Here is a 14231-nt window from a genome sequence, read left to right on the forward strand (position 1 = left end):
CTTGCTACTTGTAGAAGGATAGAGAGGGAGATAGATTGGTGGAATATGATGGATGTTGTATTGAGCCTCTAGGGCGAGTATATATAGGGGTACAAGTCTTGGGAGCTAAGAAGGCTATACTAGAGATAAGGCATGAGATGATTATAAATTATATACTACCAAATACACATATACCAAAATATATCTTTAACACTCCCCGCAGTCGTAGCGGTAGTGACGTGAACAATGAAAGCGTCGCAGACGGTCAGACTGGAGAGAAACCGAAGGTATGAACCAACGGGCTGACACTCCCCCGCAGTCGTAGCGGGAGCGTCGTGGATGATGTCGCGTCGCGGATGCTTGGACTGTAGAGGAAGCCGAGGTGCTTGTGCGAGGTGGTAGCCTTTGTGCCGATGCCGAGGGAGCCGAGAGCGTTGGGCGGTGCAGCCTTGGTGGAGAGTGCCGTGCGAGGGGTTGTCGTGGTCGATGTCGTGGCCGGGTGCCGGTGTCGATGTAGCCGCAGGCGAGGTGGTGTGCGAGGAGAGTGACGGAGACGTGTCGAAGCAGTCGTGAAGATGGTCGATGCCGAAGTCGATGCAGTCTGAGCCGTCGAGGACGAAGTGCAACCATAGTTTTGCAAGAACCCACGTCGGGGACGAAGGCATACTCTGGTTTTGCCAGAACCGAGTACACATAGAAGAACTCATCGGTGACGTGGTCGAGGCCGTCGTAGAGGCGATGCCGATGAAGACGTCGTCGAAGCCGATGAAGACGAGGCGCCGGTCCGAGCTTGCTAGGTCTGGGGACGCGTCGGGGGCGAAGGCACGTACCAGTGTTGCCAGTACCGGGCGTGCGGGGGCAGGGAACAGTACGAAGTGCACGCCATGTCGGAGTAGACTAGCAGAGGAGGTCTCGACGACGGGTGTCGGAGTAGAGGAGCAGGTGGCGTAGTCGGGGAAGAGGCGAGGACGCTGGCGGCAAAGCTATAGTGTACGAAGACGTAGAAGGAGGCTAACCCAGCGGTGACCTGGGGTGGTCATGTTGGACGCCTAGACGGGCGTTGCGGTGGTCGGCGAGCCCAGCGCGACTTGGAGTGGTTGGCGAGCCCAGCGGCGACCTAGGGTGGAGGCGCGGCGGCAGTACACAAAGTTGGCGAGGAAGACCCGACGGCGTGACGACGACCATGCGCGGACGGAGGCGACCCGCGCCGAAGGGGCGGCGCTGTGGTGGCCTCGGACATCGATGCGCGTGGGACGGTGATACGTCTCCGATGTATCGATAATTTCTTATGTTCCATGCCACATTATTGATGATATCTACATGTTTTATGCATACTTTATGTCATATTTATGCATTTTCCGGCACTAACCTATTAACGAGATGCCGAAGAGCCAGTTGTTGTTTTCTGCTGTTTTTGGTTTCAGAAATCCTAGTAAGGAAATATTCTCGGAATTGGACGAAATCAACGCCCAGGGGCCTATTTTGCCACGAAGCTTCCAGAAGACCGAAGGGAAGACGAAGAGGGGCCACGGGGCGCCGCCACACTAGGGCGGCGCGGCCCAAGGGGGGCCCGCGCGGCCCTAGCGTGTGGGGCCCCCGTGACGCCTCCTGACCTGCCCTTCCGCCTACATATAGTCTTCATCGCGAAACCCCCAGTACCGAGAGCCACGATACGGAAAACCTTCCAGAGACGCCGTCGCTGCCAATCCCATCTCGGGGGATTTAGGAGATCGCCTCCGGCACCCTGCCGGAGAGGGGAATCATCTCCCGGAGGACTCTTCACCGCCATGGTCGCTCCGGAGTGATGAGTGAGTAGTTCACCCCTGGACTATGGGTCCATAGCAGTAGCTAGATGGTCGTCTTCTCCTCATTATGCTTCATTGTCGGGTCTTGTGAGCTGCCTAACATGATCAAGATCATCTATCTGTAATGCTATATGTTGTGTTTGTTGGGATCCGATGGATAGAGAATACTATGTTATGTTGATTATGAATCTATTACCTATGTGTTGTTTATGATCTTGCATGCTCTCCGTTATTAGTAGAGGCTCTGGCCAAGTTTTTACTCTTAACTCCAAGAGGGAGTATTTATGCTCGATAGTGGGTTCATGCCTCCATTAAATCTGGGACAGTGACAGAAAGTTCTAAGGTTGTGATTGTGCTGTTGCCACTAGGGATAAAACATCGATGCTATGTCCGAGGATGTAGTTATTGATTACATTACGCACCATACTTAATGCAATTGTCTGTTGGTTTCAACTTAATACTGGAAGGGGTTCGGATGATAACCTGAAGGTGGACTTTTTAGGCATAGATGCATGCTGGATAGCGGTCTATGTACTTTGTCGTAATGCCCAATTAAATCTCACAATATTCATCATATCATGTATGTGCATTGTCATGCCCTCTCTATTTGTCAATTGCCCAACTGTAATTTGTTCACCCAACATGCTATTTATCTTATGGGAGAGACACCACTAGTGAACTGTGGACCCCGGTCCATTCTTTACATCGAATACAATCTACTGCAATACTTGTTCTACTGTTTTCTGCAAACAATCATCATCCACACTATACATCTAATCCTTTGTTACAGCAAGCCGGTGAGATTGACAACCTCACTGTTTCGTTGGGGCAAAGTACTTTGGTTGTGTTGTGCAGGTTCCACGTTGGCGCCGGAATCCCTAGTGTTGCGCCGCACTACATCTCGCCGCCATCAACCTTCAACATGCTTCTTGACTCCTACTGGTTCGATAAACCTTGGTTTCTAACTGAGGGAAACTTACTGCTGTACGCATCACACCTTCCACTTGGGGTTCCCAACGGTCGCGTGCTGTACGCGTGTCAAGCTAAATTTCTGGCGCCGTTGCCGGGGAGATCAAGACACGCTGCAAGGGGAGTCTCCACATTCAAATCTCTTTACTTTGTTTTTGTCTTGCTTTTATTTTATTTACTACTTTGTTTGCTGCACTAAAACAAAACACAAAAAATTAGTTGCTAGTTTTACTTCATTTGCTATCTTGTTTGCTATTTCAAAAACACAAAAAAATTAGTTATTTGCATTTACTTTATCTAGTTTGCTTTATTTACTATTGCTAAAATGGGTACTCCTGAAAATACTAAGTTGTGTGACTTCACAACCACAAATAATAATGATTTCTTATGCACACCTATTGCTCCACCTGCTACTACAGCAGAATTCTTTGAAATTAAACCTGCTTTACTGAATCTTGTTATGCGAGGGCAATTTTCTGGTGTTAGTTCTGATGATGCTGCTGCCCATCTCAATAACTTTGTTGAATTATGTGAAATGCAAAAATATAAGGATGTAGATGGTGATATTATAAAATTAAAATTGTTTCCTTTCTCATTAAGAGGAAGAGCTAAAGATTGGTTGCTATCTCTGCCTAAGAATAGTATTGATTCATGGACTAAATGCAAGGATGCTTTTATTGGTAGATATTATCCCCCTGCTAAAATTATATCTTTGAGGAGTAGCATAATGAATTTTAAACAATTGGATAATGAGCATGTTGCACAAGCTTGGGAAAGAATGAAATCTTTGGTTAAAAATTGCCCAACCCATGGACTGACTACTTGGATGATCATCCAAACCTTTTATGCAGGACTGAATTTTTCTTCGCGGAACCTATTGGATTCAGCTACTGGAGGTACCTTTATGTCCATCACACTTGGCGAAGCAACAAAGCTTCTTGATAATATGATGATTAATTACTCTGAATGGCACACGGAAAGAGCTCCACAAGGTAAGAAGGTAAATTCTGTCGAAGAAACCTCTTCCTTGAGTGATAAGATTGATGCTATTATGTCTATGCTTGTGAATGATAGGACTAATGTTGATCCTAATAATGTTCCGTTAGCTTCATTGGTTGCTCAAGAAGAACATGTTGATGTAAACTTCATTAAAAATAATAATTTCAACAACAATGCTCACCGGAACAATTCTAGTAACAACTATAGGCCATATCCTTATAATAATGGCAACGGCTATGGTAATTCTTATGGAAATTCTTACAACAATAATAGGAATACACCCCCTGGACTTGAAGCTATGCTTAAAGAATTTATTAGTACACAAACTGCTTTTAACAAATCTGTTGAAGAAAAGCTTGGGAAAATTGATATACTTGCTTCTAAAGTCGATAGTCTTGCTGCTGATGTTGATCTTTTGAAATCGAAAGTTATGCCTAATGAAAATCATAATAATAAGATTGTTACTACAGCAAATGCCATCCAAATTAGAATTAATGAGAATATAAGATTGATGGCCGAATTGCGTGCTAGGTGGGAAAAAGAAAAAAATGAGAAAGAAGATAATATAGCTAAAGTTTGGACTATTACCACCACTAGTAATGCTAATGCTCTACATGTTGCTGCACCTCCTACTATTAATGGTAAAATAATTGGTGTTGGCAATGTTTCCACTTCTAATGCAAAGCGCGAAAAACTGCCTGAAATTGCTAAAACTGCTGAAACTGCCTGTGATAAAACTGCTGAAATTTTTTCCAACATTGGGGACAATGATCCCATTGCTTTAGATCATAATGGTTTGGATTTTGATGATTGCCACATCTCTGAAGTTATAAATTTCTTACAAAAACTTGCTAAGAGTCCTAATGCTAGTGCTATAAATTTGGCTTTCACGAAACATATTACAAATGCTCTCATAAAAGCTAGAGAAGAGAAACTAAATCGTGAAACTTCTATTCCTAGGAAGTTAGAGGATGGTTGGGAGCCCATCATTAAGATGAAGGTCAATGACTTTGATTGTAATGCTTTATGTGATCTTGGTGCAAGTATTTCCGTTATGCCTAGAAAGATCTATAATATGCTTGACTTGCCACCATTGAAAAATTGTTATTTGGATGTTAATCTTGCTGATAATTCTACAAACAAACCTTTGGGGAGAGTTGATAATGTCCGTATTACCGTTAACAATAACCTTGTCCCCGTTGATTTCGTTGTCTTGGATATTGAATGCAATGCATCTTGTCCCATTATATTGGAAAGACCTTTTCTTCGAACTGTTGGTGCTATCATTGATATGAAGGAATGTAATATTAAATATCAATTTCCTCTCAAGAAAGGTATGGAACACTTCCCTAGAAAGAGAATGAAGTTACCTTTTGATTCTATTATTATAACAAATTATGATGTTGACATTTCGTCTCTTGATAATACTTGATACACACTTTCTGCGCCTAGCTGAAAGATGTTAAAGAAAAGCGCTTATGGGAGACAACCCATGTTTTTACTACAGTACTTTTATTTTATATTTGAGTCTTGGAAGTTGTTACTACTGTAGCAACCTCTCCTTATCTTAGTTTTGTGCATTGTTGTGCCAAGTAAAGTCGTTGATAGTAAGGTTCATACTAGATTTGGATTACTGCGCAGAAACAGATTTCTTTGCTGTCACGAATCTGGGTCTAATTCTCTGTAGGTAACTCAGAAAATTATGCCAATTTACGTGAGTGATCCTCAGATATGTACGCAACTTTCATTCAATTTTAGCATTTTCATTTGAGCAAGTCTGGTGCCTCAATAAAATTCGTCTTTACGAACTGTTCTTTTTTGACAGATTCTGCCTTTTATTTCGCATTGTCTGTTTTGCTATGCTTGATGGATTTTTCGATTCCATTAACTTTCAGTAGCTTTGTGCAATGTCCAGAAGTGTTAAGAATGATTATGTCACCTCTGAACATGTAAATTTTGATTGTGCACTAACCCTCTAATAAGTTGTTTTGAGTTTGGTGTGGAGAAAGTTTTTAAGGATCAAGAGAGGAGGATGATACAATATGATCAAGGAGAGTGAAAGCTCTAAGCTTGAGGATGCCCCGGTGGTTCACCCCTGCATATTTCAAGAAGACTCAAGCATCTAAGCTTGGGGATGCCCAAGGCATCCCCTTCTTCATCGACAACATTATCAGGTTCCTCTAGTGAAATTATATTTTTATTCCATCACATCTTATGCACTTTGCTTGGAGCGTCGGTTTGTTTTTGTTTGAATAAAATGGATCCTAGCATTCATTGTGTGGGAGCAATGTTAAGGAAATCGGTAATCGTTAACTGCTCGGCCGGCTTGGGAGTAGCGATTAATCGGAATTCGGACGATTAACTGATTTAATCGGTCGGCTATTAATCGGCGCAACCTACACAAATTATCACTTAAAACAATTTATATAAGATAAAATAATAGTATATGAGCCTCTATATGTCTCTCCCTACTTCTCTAAAGCCTAAAATCCTAGAAAAACTTGTACGCTTCTCCTCCATAACCTAATCTTTAAGGTCAGGAGCGAATCAGGATCCACTAGACGAAGCCGCGTTCCTTCCTTCCACTTCTTCTCCTCTCACCTCTGAAGTTTATATTCTCCCACCACCTACCTAGGGTACGACCCCTCTTACACCTCAACCACCTAACCTATTGAAGGCGTCCTCCAATTCCTAGACGAGCTCCTCATGGTGATCGAGCTCCTATAATCTGAGGTCCGGGAAACTATGAGTAACTGGTGTGGGAGGGCAAGAAACTATTTGGCAAAAGTGGAAATGAAGCTACTGGAGGCTGCAATCAAGCGGGAGCTTCGCAAAATCTACTTTATTGGGGAGGGGTAGCGCCTGTATTAGCGATATGCATTGAAAATATTGTAACTTTTTTGACCAAGTCTGGTAGTTAATCGGGAAAATACCTAGTAATCGGACTTTCTGACCGATTAATCGGGCTAAAGGATTAACACAAGAGATTAATGGTAATCGACACGGTCAAGCCCCTAGTAGCGATTAATCGGCCTAGTAATCGTTGAATCGGCCTAGTTTTTGAACAGTGTGTGGGAGAGAGACACGCTCCGCTGTTGCATATGGACAAATATGTCCTTAGGCTTTACTCATAATGTTCATGGCGAAGGTTGAATCTTCTTCGTTAAATTGTTATATGGTTGGAAACGGGAAATGCTACATGTAGTAATTGCTAAAATGTCTTGGATAATTTGATACTTGGCAATTGTTGTGCTCATGTTTAAGCTCTTGCATCATATACTTTGCACCTATTAATGAAGAAATACATAGAGCTAGCTAAAATTTGGTTTGCATAATTGGTCTCCCTAAGGTCTAGATAATTTATAGTAAAGAGTTTGAACAACAAGGAAGACGGTGTAGAGTCTTATAATGTTTACAATATGTCTTTTATGTGAGTTTTGCTGCACCGATTCATCCTTGTGTTTGTTTCAAATAAACCTTGCTAGCCTAAGCCTTGTATCGAGAGGAAATACTTCTCATGCATCCAAAATACTTGAGCCAACCACTATGCCATTTGTGTCCACCATACCTACCTACTACATGGTATTTCTCCGCCATTCCAAAGTGAATTGCTTGAGTGCTACCTTTAAAATTTCTATTCTTCATCTTTACAATATATAGCTCATGGGACAAATAGCCTAAAAACTATTGTGATATTGAATATGTACTTATGCACTTTATCTCTTATTAAGTTGCTTGTTGTGCGATAACCATGTTCCTGGGGACGCCATCAACTACTCTTTGTTGAATATCATGTGAGTTGCTATGCATGTCCGTCTTGTCTGAAGTAAGGGAGATTTACCGCTAGAATGGTTAGAGCATGCATAATGTTAGAGAAGAACATTGGGCCGCTAACTAAAGCCATGATCCATGGTGGAAGTTTCAGTTTTGGACAAATATCCTCAATCTCATATGAGAAAATTAATAATTGTTGAATGCTTATGCATAAAAGAGGAGTCCATTATCTGTTGTCTATGTTGTCCCGGTATGGATGTCTAAGTTGAGAATAATCAATAGCGAGAAATCCAATGCGAGCTTTCTCCTTAGACCTTTGTACATGCGGCATAGAGGTACCCCTTTGTGACACTTGGTTAAAACATATGCATTGCAATGATAATCCAGGTAATCCGAGCTAATTAGGACAAGGTGCGGGCACTATTAGTATACTATGCATGAGGCTTGCAACTTGTAGATATAATTTACATAACACATATGCTTTATTACTACCGTTGACAAAATTGTTTCTTGTTTTCAAAATCAAAGCTCTAGCACAAATATAGCAATCAATGCTTCCCTCTGCGAAGGGTCCTTCTTTTACTTTTATGTTGAGTCAGTTCACCTATTTCTCTCCATCTCAAGAAGCAAACACTTGTGTGAACTGTGCATTGATTCCTACATACTTGCATATTGCACTTGTTATATTACTTTACATTGACAACTATCTATGAGATATAGATGTTACAAGCTGAAAGCAACCGCTGAAACTTAATCTTCCTTTGTGTTGCTTCAATGCCTTTACTTTGAATTATTGCTTTATGAGTTAGCTCTTATGCAAGACTTATTGATGCTTGTCTTGAAGTACTATTCATGAAAAGTCTTTGCTATATGATTCATTTGTTTACTCATGTCATTTACCATTGTTTTGATCGCTGCATTCATTACATATGCTTACAATAGTATGATCAAGGTTATGATGGCATGTCACTCCAGAAATTATCTTTGTTATCGTTTACCTGCTCGGGACGAGCAGAAACTAAGCTTGGAGATGCTGATACGTCTCCGACGTATCGATAATTTCTTATGTTCCATGCCACATTATTGATGATATCTACATATTTTATGCATACTTTATGTCATATTTATGCATTTTCCGGCACTAACCTATTAACGAGATGCCGAAGAGCCAGTTGCTGTTTTCTGTTGTTTTTGGTTTCAGAAATCCTAGTAAGGAAATATTCTCGGAATTGGACGAAATCAATGCCCAGGGGCCTATTTTTCCACGAAGCTTCCAGAAGACCGAAGGGAAGACAAAGTGGGGCCACGGGGCGCCGCCACACTAGGGCGGCGCGGCCCAAGGGGGGCTCGTGCAGCCCTAGCGTGTGGGGCCCCCGTGACGCCTCCTGACCTGCCCTTCCGCCTACATATAGTCTTTGTCGCGGAACCCCCAGTACCGAGAGCCACGATACGGAAAACCTTCCAGAGACGCCGCCGCCGCCAATCCCATCTCGGGGGATTCAGGAGATCGCCTCCGGCACCCTGCCGGAGAGGGGAATCATCTCCCGGAGGACTCTTCACCGCCATGGTCGCCTCCGGAGTGATGAGTGAGTAGTTCACCCCTGGACTATGGGTCCATAGCAGTAGCTAGATGGTCGTCTTCTCCTCATTATGCTTCATTGTCGGGTCTTGTGAGCTGCCTAACATGATCAAGATCATCTATCTGTAATGCTATATGTTGTGTTTGTTGGGATCCGATGGATAGAGAATACTATGTTATGTTGATTATCAATCTATTACCTATGTGTTGTTTATGATCTTGCATGCTCTCCGTTATTAGTAGAGGCTCTGGCCAAGTTTTTACTCTTAACTCCAAGAGGGAGTATTTATGCTCGATAGTGGGTTCATGCCTCCATTAAATGCAGGACGTGTGACAGAAAGTTCTAAGGTTGTGGATGTGTTGTTGCCACTAGGGATAAAACATCGATGCTATGTCCGAGGATGTAGTTATTGATTACATTACGCACCATACTTAATGCAATTGTCTGTTGTTTTCAACTTAATACTGGAAGGGGTTCGGATGATAACCTGAAGGTGGACTTTTTAGGCATAGATGCATGCTAGATAGCGGTCTATGTACTTTGTCGTAATGCCCAATTAAATCTCACAATATTCATCATATCATGTATGTGCATTGTCATGCCCTCTCTATTTGTCAATTGCCCAACTGTAATTTGTTCACCCAACATGCTATTTATCTTATGGGAGAGACACCACTAGTGAACTGTGGACCCCGGTCCATTCTTTACATCGAATACAATCTACTGCAATAATTGTTCTACTGTTTTCTGCAAACAATCATCATTCACACTATACATCTAATCCTTTGTTACAGCAAGCCGGTGAGATTGACAACCTCACTGTTTCGTTGGGGCAAAGTACTTTGGTTGTGTTGTGCAGGTTCCACGTTGGCGCCGGAATCCCTGGTGTTGCACCGCACTACATCTCGCCGCCATCAACCTTCAACGTGCTTCTTGACTCCTACTGGTTCGATAAACCTTGGTTTCTAACTGAGGGAAACTTACTGCTGTACGCATCACACCTTCCACTTGGGGTTCCCAACGGTCGCGTGCTGTACGCGTGTCAGACGGTGAAGGTGACCGCGTGCGGCGACACCACGGCCTGAGGGGCTGGTGTAGCTGCCGGGCGCGAGTCGGTGCAGCGGTGGGAGACCACCAGCGACGTACACTCCTCGGAAGGTGCGGCGGAGGCCGGTAGCGTGGACCAAAGGCGCCGGCGCTGCGGTCCGAAGGGGCGATGCAGCGGCAACCCGATGCTCGATCGGTGGTAGGCGCGTACTCGGGGACGTGCTTGGCATAGACGTGTGTGGGGTCGGTTGATCAGACCGACGGCGGTGGTACACGTGCCATGGCGTGGACGACGTGCCGTAGATCAGAGTCGTTGGCGACGTTGTCGGTGATGTCCCGGGCGATGACGGCGAAGACGAACCGGCGATGGAGACCGCGCGAGCGAGACAGCCTGCTGCGTCGCACGTAAGGGCGCCCCGTGTGCGGCACGTCTGGTTCTGTCGTGCGATTGATGGCCGGTGCAGGTCGATGTCGTTGTCGGAGTAGAGGCGCAAGTGGACGACGACGATGGGCGACTCAATCCGATCTATGATCGGTAAACCAAAAAAGAAAACGTCGGTCGAGCGACTAGTGGGCAAAAAAGAAAACCGATCTGAAAATAAAAATAAACACGAGGGCAGCCGATAAACCGATCGGCGAACGAACCCTCGTACGGGTTGCGCGGGCCCCGGAGTAGATCATGGAGATCGACCTTCCCGGGGGCGGCGCGGAAACTTTGCGGCGGCTAGGTTAAGGAGCGTGCCGCTCTGATACCATGTAGAAGGATAGAGAGGGAGAGATATTGGTGGAATATGATGGATGTTGTATTGAGTCTCTCGGGCGAGTATATATAGGGGTACATGTGCCAAGAAGGCTATCATAAAGCAGGAGATGATTACAAATCATATACTACCAAATACACATATATCAAATATATCTCTAACACTACTGATGCACGATCTTCAGAACACGTGTAGCTAGTTAGAGCATCTACCCATCCCGCATATTTTTTATTGGGAAAATTTGCTGACGGACACTGTTATTTTCGGTCTTTGCCAAAACACACCGTTAAGACGTGTCTTTGCTCAGTACCATTATAATTTCACAGTACGTTTGCTAAAACACACCGTATGCCCAAAACGGAAATCTTTATTTTTTTATTGTGAATTGTTAGATTTTTGAGTATCAAAACCGGTTCATGTAAAAAAAAAGAGAATCAAACCGGTTTTATTACTGATCTAGAGGAAAAGAACCAAACAGAATTTATTCCATACGCCTAGAGACGAAGGGACGAAGCCCTTCGATGGATCAGCTACGATCCCTAGCAGGATTTGGGAACCGCCGTCCTGCATCTTGCCGGCCTAAAAAAAATTATCACTCAGGATCAGTATTCTGACCCAGTAGCTTACAGTTTTACACCCCCTAGTTTTCCCCTTGTCCATTCTCAGTTTAGCATATGGGCAGGGGCTTGCCGTCCCATTCCTTGAGGCACTCGAGCAGTGGGTCAATGTGCTTGCCTTGGTTGATAGCCACGAGCACCTTGTTCAGCTCCTCGCCGGGAGATCTCGTCTTCTCACCGGTTAGGTATACTGTTCCGAGCTCCTCACGCACAAACCGGTACAGAGGGTATGAACGGCATTCAGTGATCCTGTTTGGCGTTGGAGCTGTGCCACTCTCCACAGCAGCACGTGCAGTCTCGACCGCCATTGGCAGCGCCTCTCGAAGCTCCTCCTCAAATTGGGCAACCTTGCCTAACACAGAGGTCTCCACATTGAACTCGTCCATGCCGTTGGAAAGGGCACGCTCGACGAGCACGCCACGCAGTTTCTTCATCAGTGGATATTTGGCGCTGCATGGGTCATCAGCATATGCAAACACCGCCTCACGGTCGATCTCCTGGAGAAGATCTTTCTCACAGAAGCGAGCGACATGAAGACCACATGTGGAATTGGTGCTGAGAGTTTTCTTGGCCACTGTCATCACGCAGCTCTTGACAGCGCTCTTGACATTTTCCTTGATGTGGCGAAGATCAATGGCCTGGCATATGGCAACCAAGAACGTCGAGGACATGAGCTTGAGAATCTCAATGGCCTCGGCAGTCTTCCTGGAGGAGATGAGACCAAGCGAGTTTACGTCCTGGTTGTGCTGCTCGGCACTCTGAACATGGTTTGTCACTGGGTTGCCCAAGAACTGTAGCTCTGAGCAGTATGAGGCCATGGCGATCTCAGCCCCCTTGAAGCCATAATCCAAGCTTGGATTGCGCCCACCGGACAAGTTTGATGGCAGGCCATTGTTGTAGAAGTCGTTGACCAGCTCTGAAAACTGGGCAAACATGAGCTTGCCAATGGCAGCAATAGCAAGGCGGGTGTTGTCCATGGACACACCAATGGGAGTACCCTAGAAGTTGCCACCGTGGATCGCCTTGCCACGGGAGACATCGATGAGTGGGTTGTCGTTGACTGAGTTGATCTCACGCTCAATTGATTTGGTAGCGGCACGGATAACCTCAATCTGTGGACCGAGCCACTGAGGTGATGTGCGGAGTGCATATCGGTCTTGCTTTGGCTTCATCAGTGGGTCGAGGTCGCCAAGCTTCTTGGCAAGCTTCATGTAGGAGCTTCCCTCCAAGATGTGCTCCATGATGGCAGCAGCTTCTATTTGTCCAGGATGATGCTTCAGCTTGTGGGTCAGGTGATCAGTGTACTCTGGCTTCCGTTCATGACCTCACAAAACACAGCTGAAAGTACCTCGGCAAGGACAGCAAGGATGTTCGCCTCAAAGAGCACGGTCGATGCGATACCAGAACCCACAGCCGTGCCATTCACCATGGCAAGACCTTCCTTGGGCTGCAACTCGAAGAAGCCGCCTTGGATGCCAGCTATCTTGAACGCCTCTGCAGCATTCACCTTGCTGCCATCAGGTGCAACTGCCACTGAATTAGCACGGCCAGTGACAAGACCAGCAATGTATGAAAGCGGACAAGGTCTCCAGATGCGGTGATGGTGCCCCGAAGAGGCAGGCATGGCGTGACGTTGGCATTGAGCAACTTGGTGACCGCCTCGAGGATCTCGAAGCGGATCCCAGAGTATCCTTGGAGGAGAGTGTTGATGCGGACAAGCATGGCTGCACGTGTCGCCTCAGCCGGTAGAACATGGCCATCAGTGCCATTGCCGAATGCGCCAGCATTGAGGAATCTGTCATGAAGACAAGCAATTTCACCATGCTAATTAATTTGAACAGGTTTGAAAACGCTTATACACTACTATACAGTAGCTAGCCCAAGTCTGAAATCAGACTTTAGACAAAAGCAGAATATATATCTTAAAACTGCTTGAATGCTTACCTAATGAGCTCCCTTTGCAGAGCACCTCCCTCCTTGGTCCTCCGGTGGGACGTGGCACCGAAACCCGTGGTGACACCGTAGCTGTCGGTACCATTCGCCATGCTGTTCATGACCCAGTCGCTGCTGGCCTTGACCCGTTCACGAGCTGACTCATCAAGCTCCACCTTAGTCTTACCGGCTGCAGCCACCGCCGCGACCTTGGCAATACTCAGGCTGGCACCCTCGATCTTGACCACGGGTAGGCGGTACTCGGCCACCATCCGCTTCACCTCATCCAAGTGGCTGCCTGTCAGCTCCTCAGCGGCCTTCCCCCAGTTTAGAGGGTCAGCAGCGCGGGGTGCCGCCATGCAAAGACCATCGCCGTTGGCTGCAACTTGGCCGTTCTGGCACTCCATGGCTATTTGTACAGGAGCAGTTAACAAAATCACCAAGCTGAGGGATAAGAGCTTAAGGAGAGTATGTATGTGATTGCTAGCTTTGAGTTGTGCAGAAGAGCTAGCTAGTAGTGTGTGTTGCTGCAGCACTTCTTAGATTGGAATAGAGGAGGAGGCTGGGTTTAAATACGAAAACTCGTTTTTAAAGGCAACGGTATGTGTAGGAGTGCTATCTACCACATATTATGCATTGAGATTGGTGAGACTACTTGTCCACTTTTTGACAAAACTGAAACATAATTGAAACAAATTTGAACAGTATAAAATGTTTCACAAGTTTCACAAACACGTGAGCAACATATGTGAAACTTTGTGAAACATA

General features: G+C 45.3%; 1 pseudogene; it reads right to left on the reverse strand.

The window, feature by feature from the left end:
* Positions 1 to 11485: 11485 nt before the first annotated feature.
* On the reverse strand, positions 11486 to 13940 carry LOC127336306 (phenylalanine ammonia-lyase-like; annotated as a pseudogene).
* Between the last annotated feature and the right edge of the window lie 291 nt (positions 13941 to 14231).

The sequence above is a fragment of the Lolium perenne genome, chromosome 2 (genome assembly GCF_019359855.2).
Source record: "Lolium perenne isolate Kyuss_39 chromosome 2, Kyuss_2.0, whole genome shotgun sequence".
Taxonomy (NCBI): domain Eukaryota; kingdom Viridiplantae; phylum Streptophyta; class Magnoliopsida; order Poales; family Poaceae; genus Lolium; species Lolium perenne.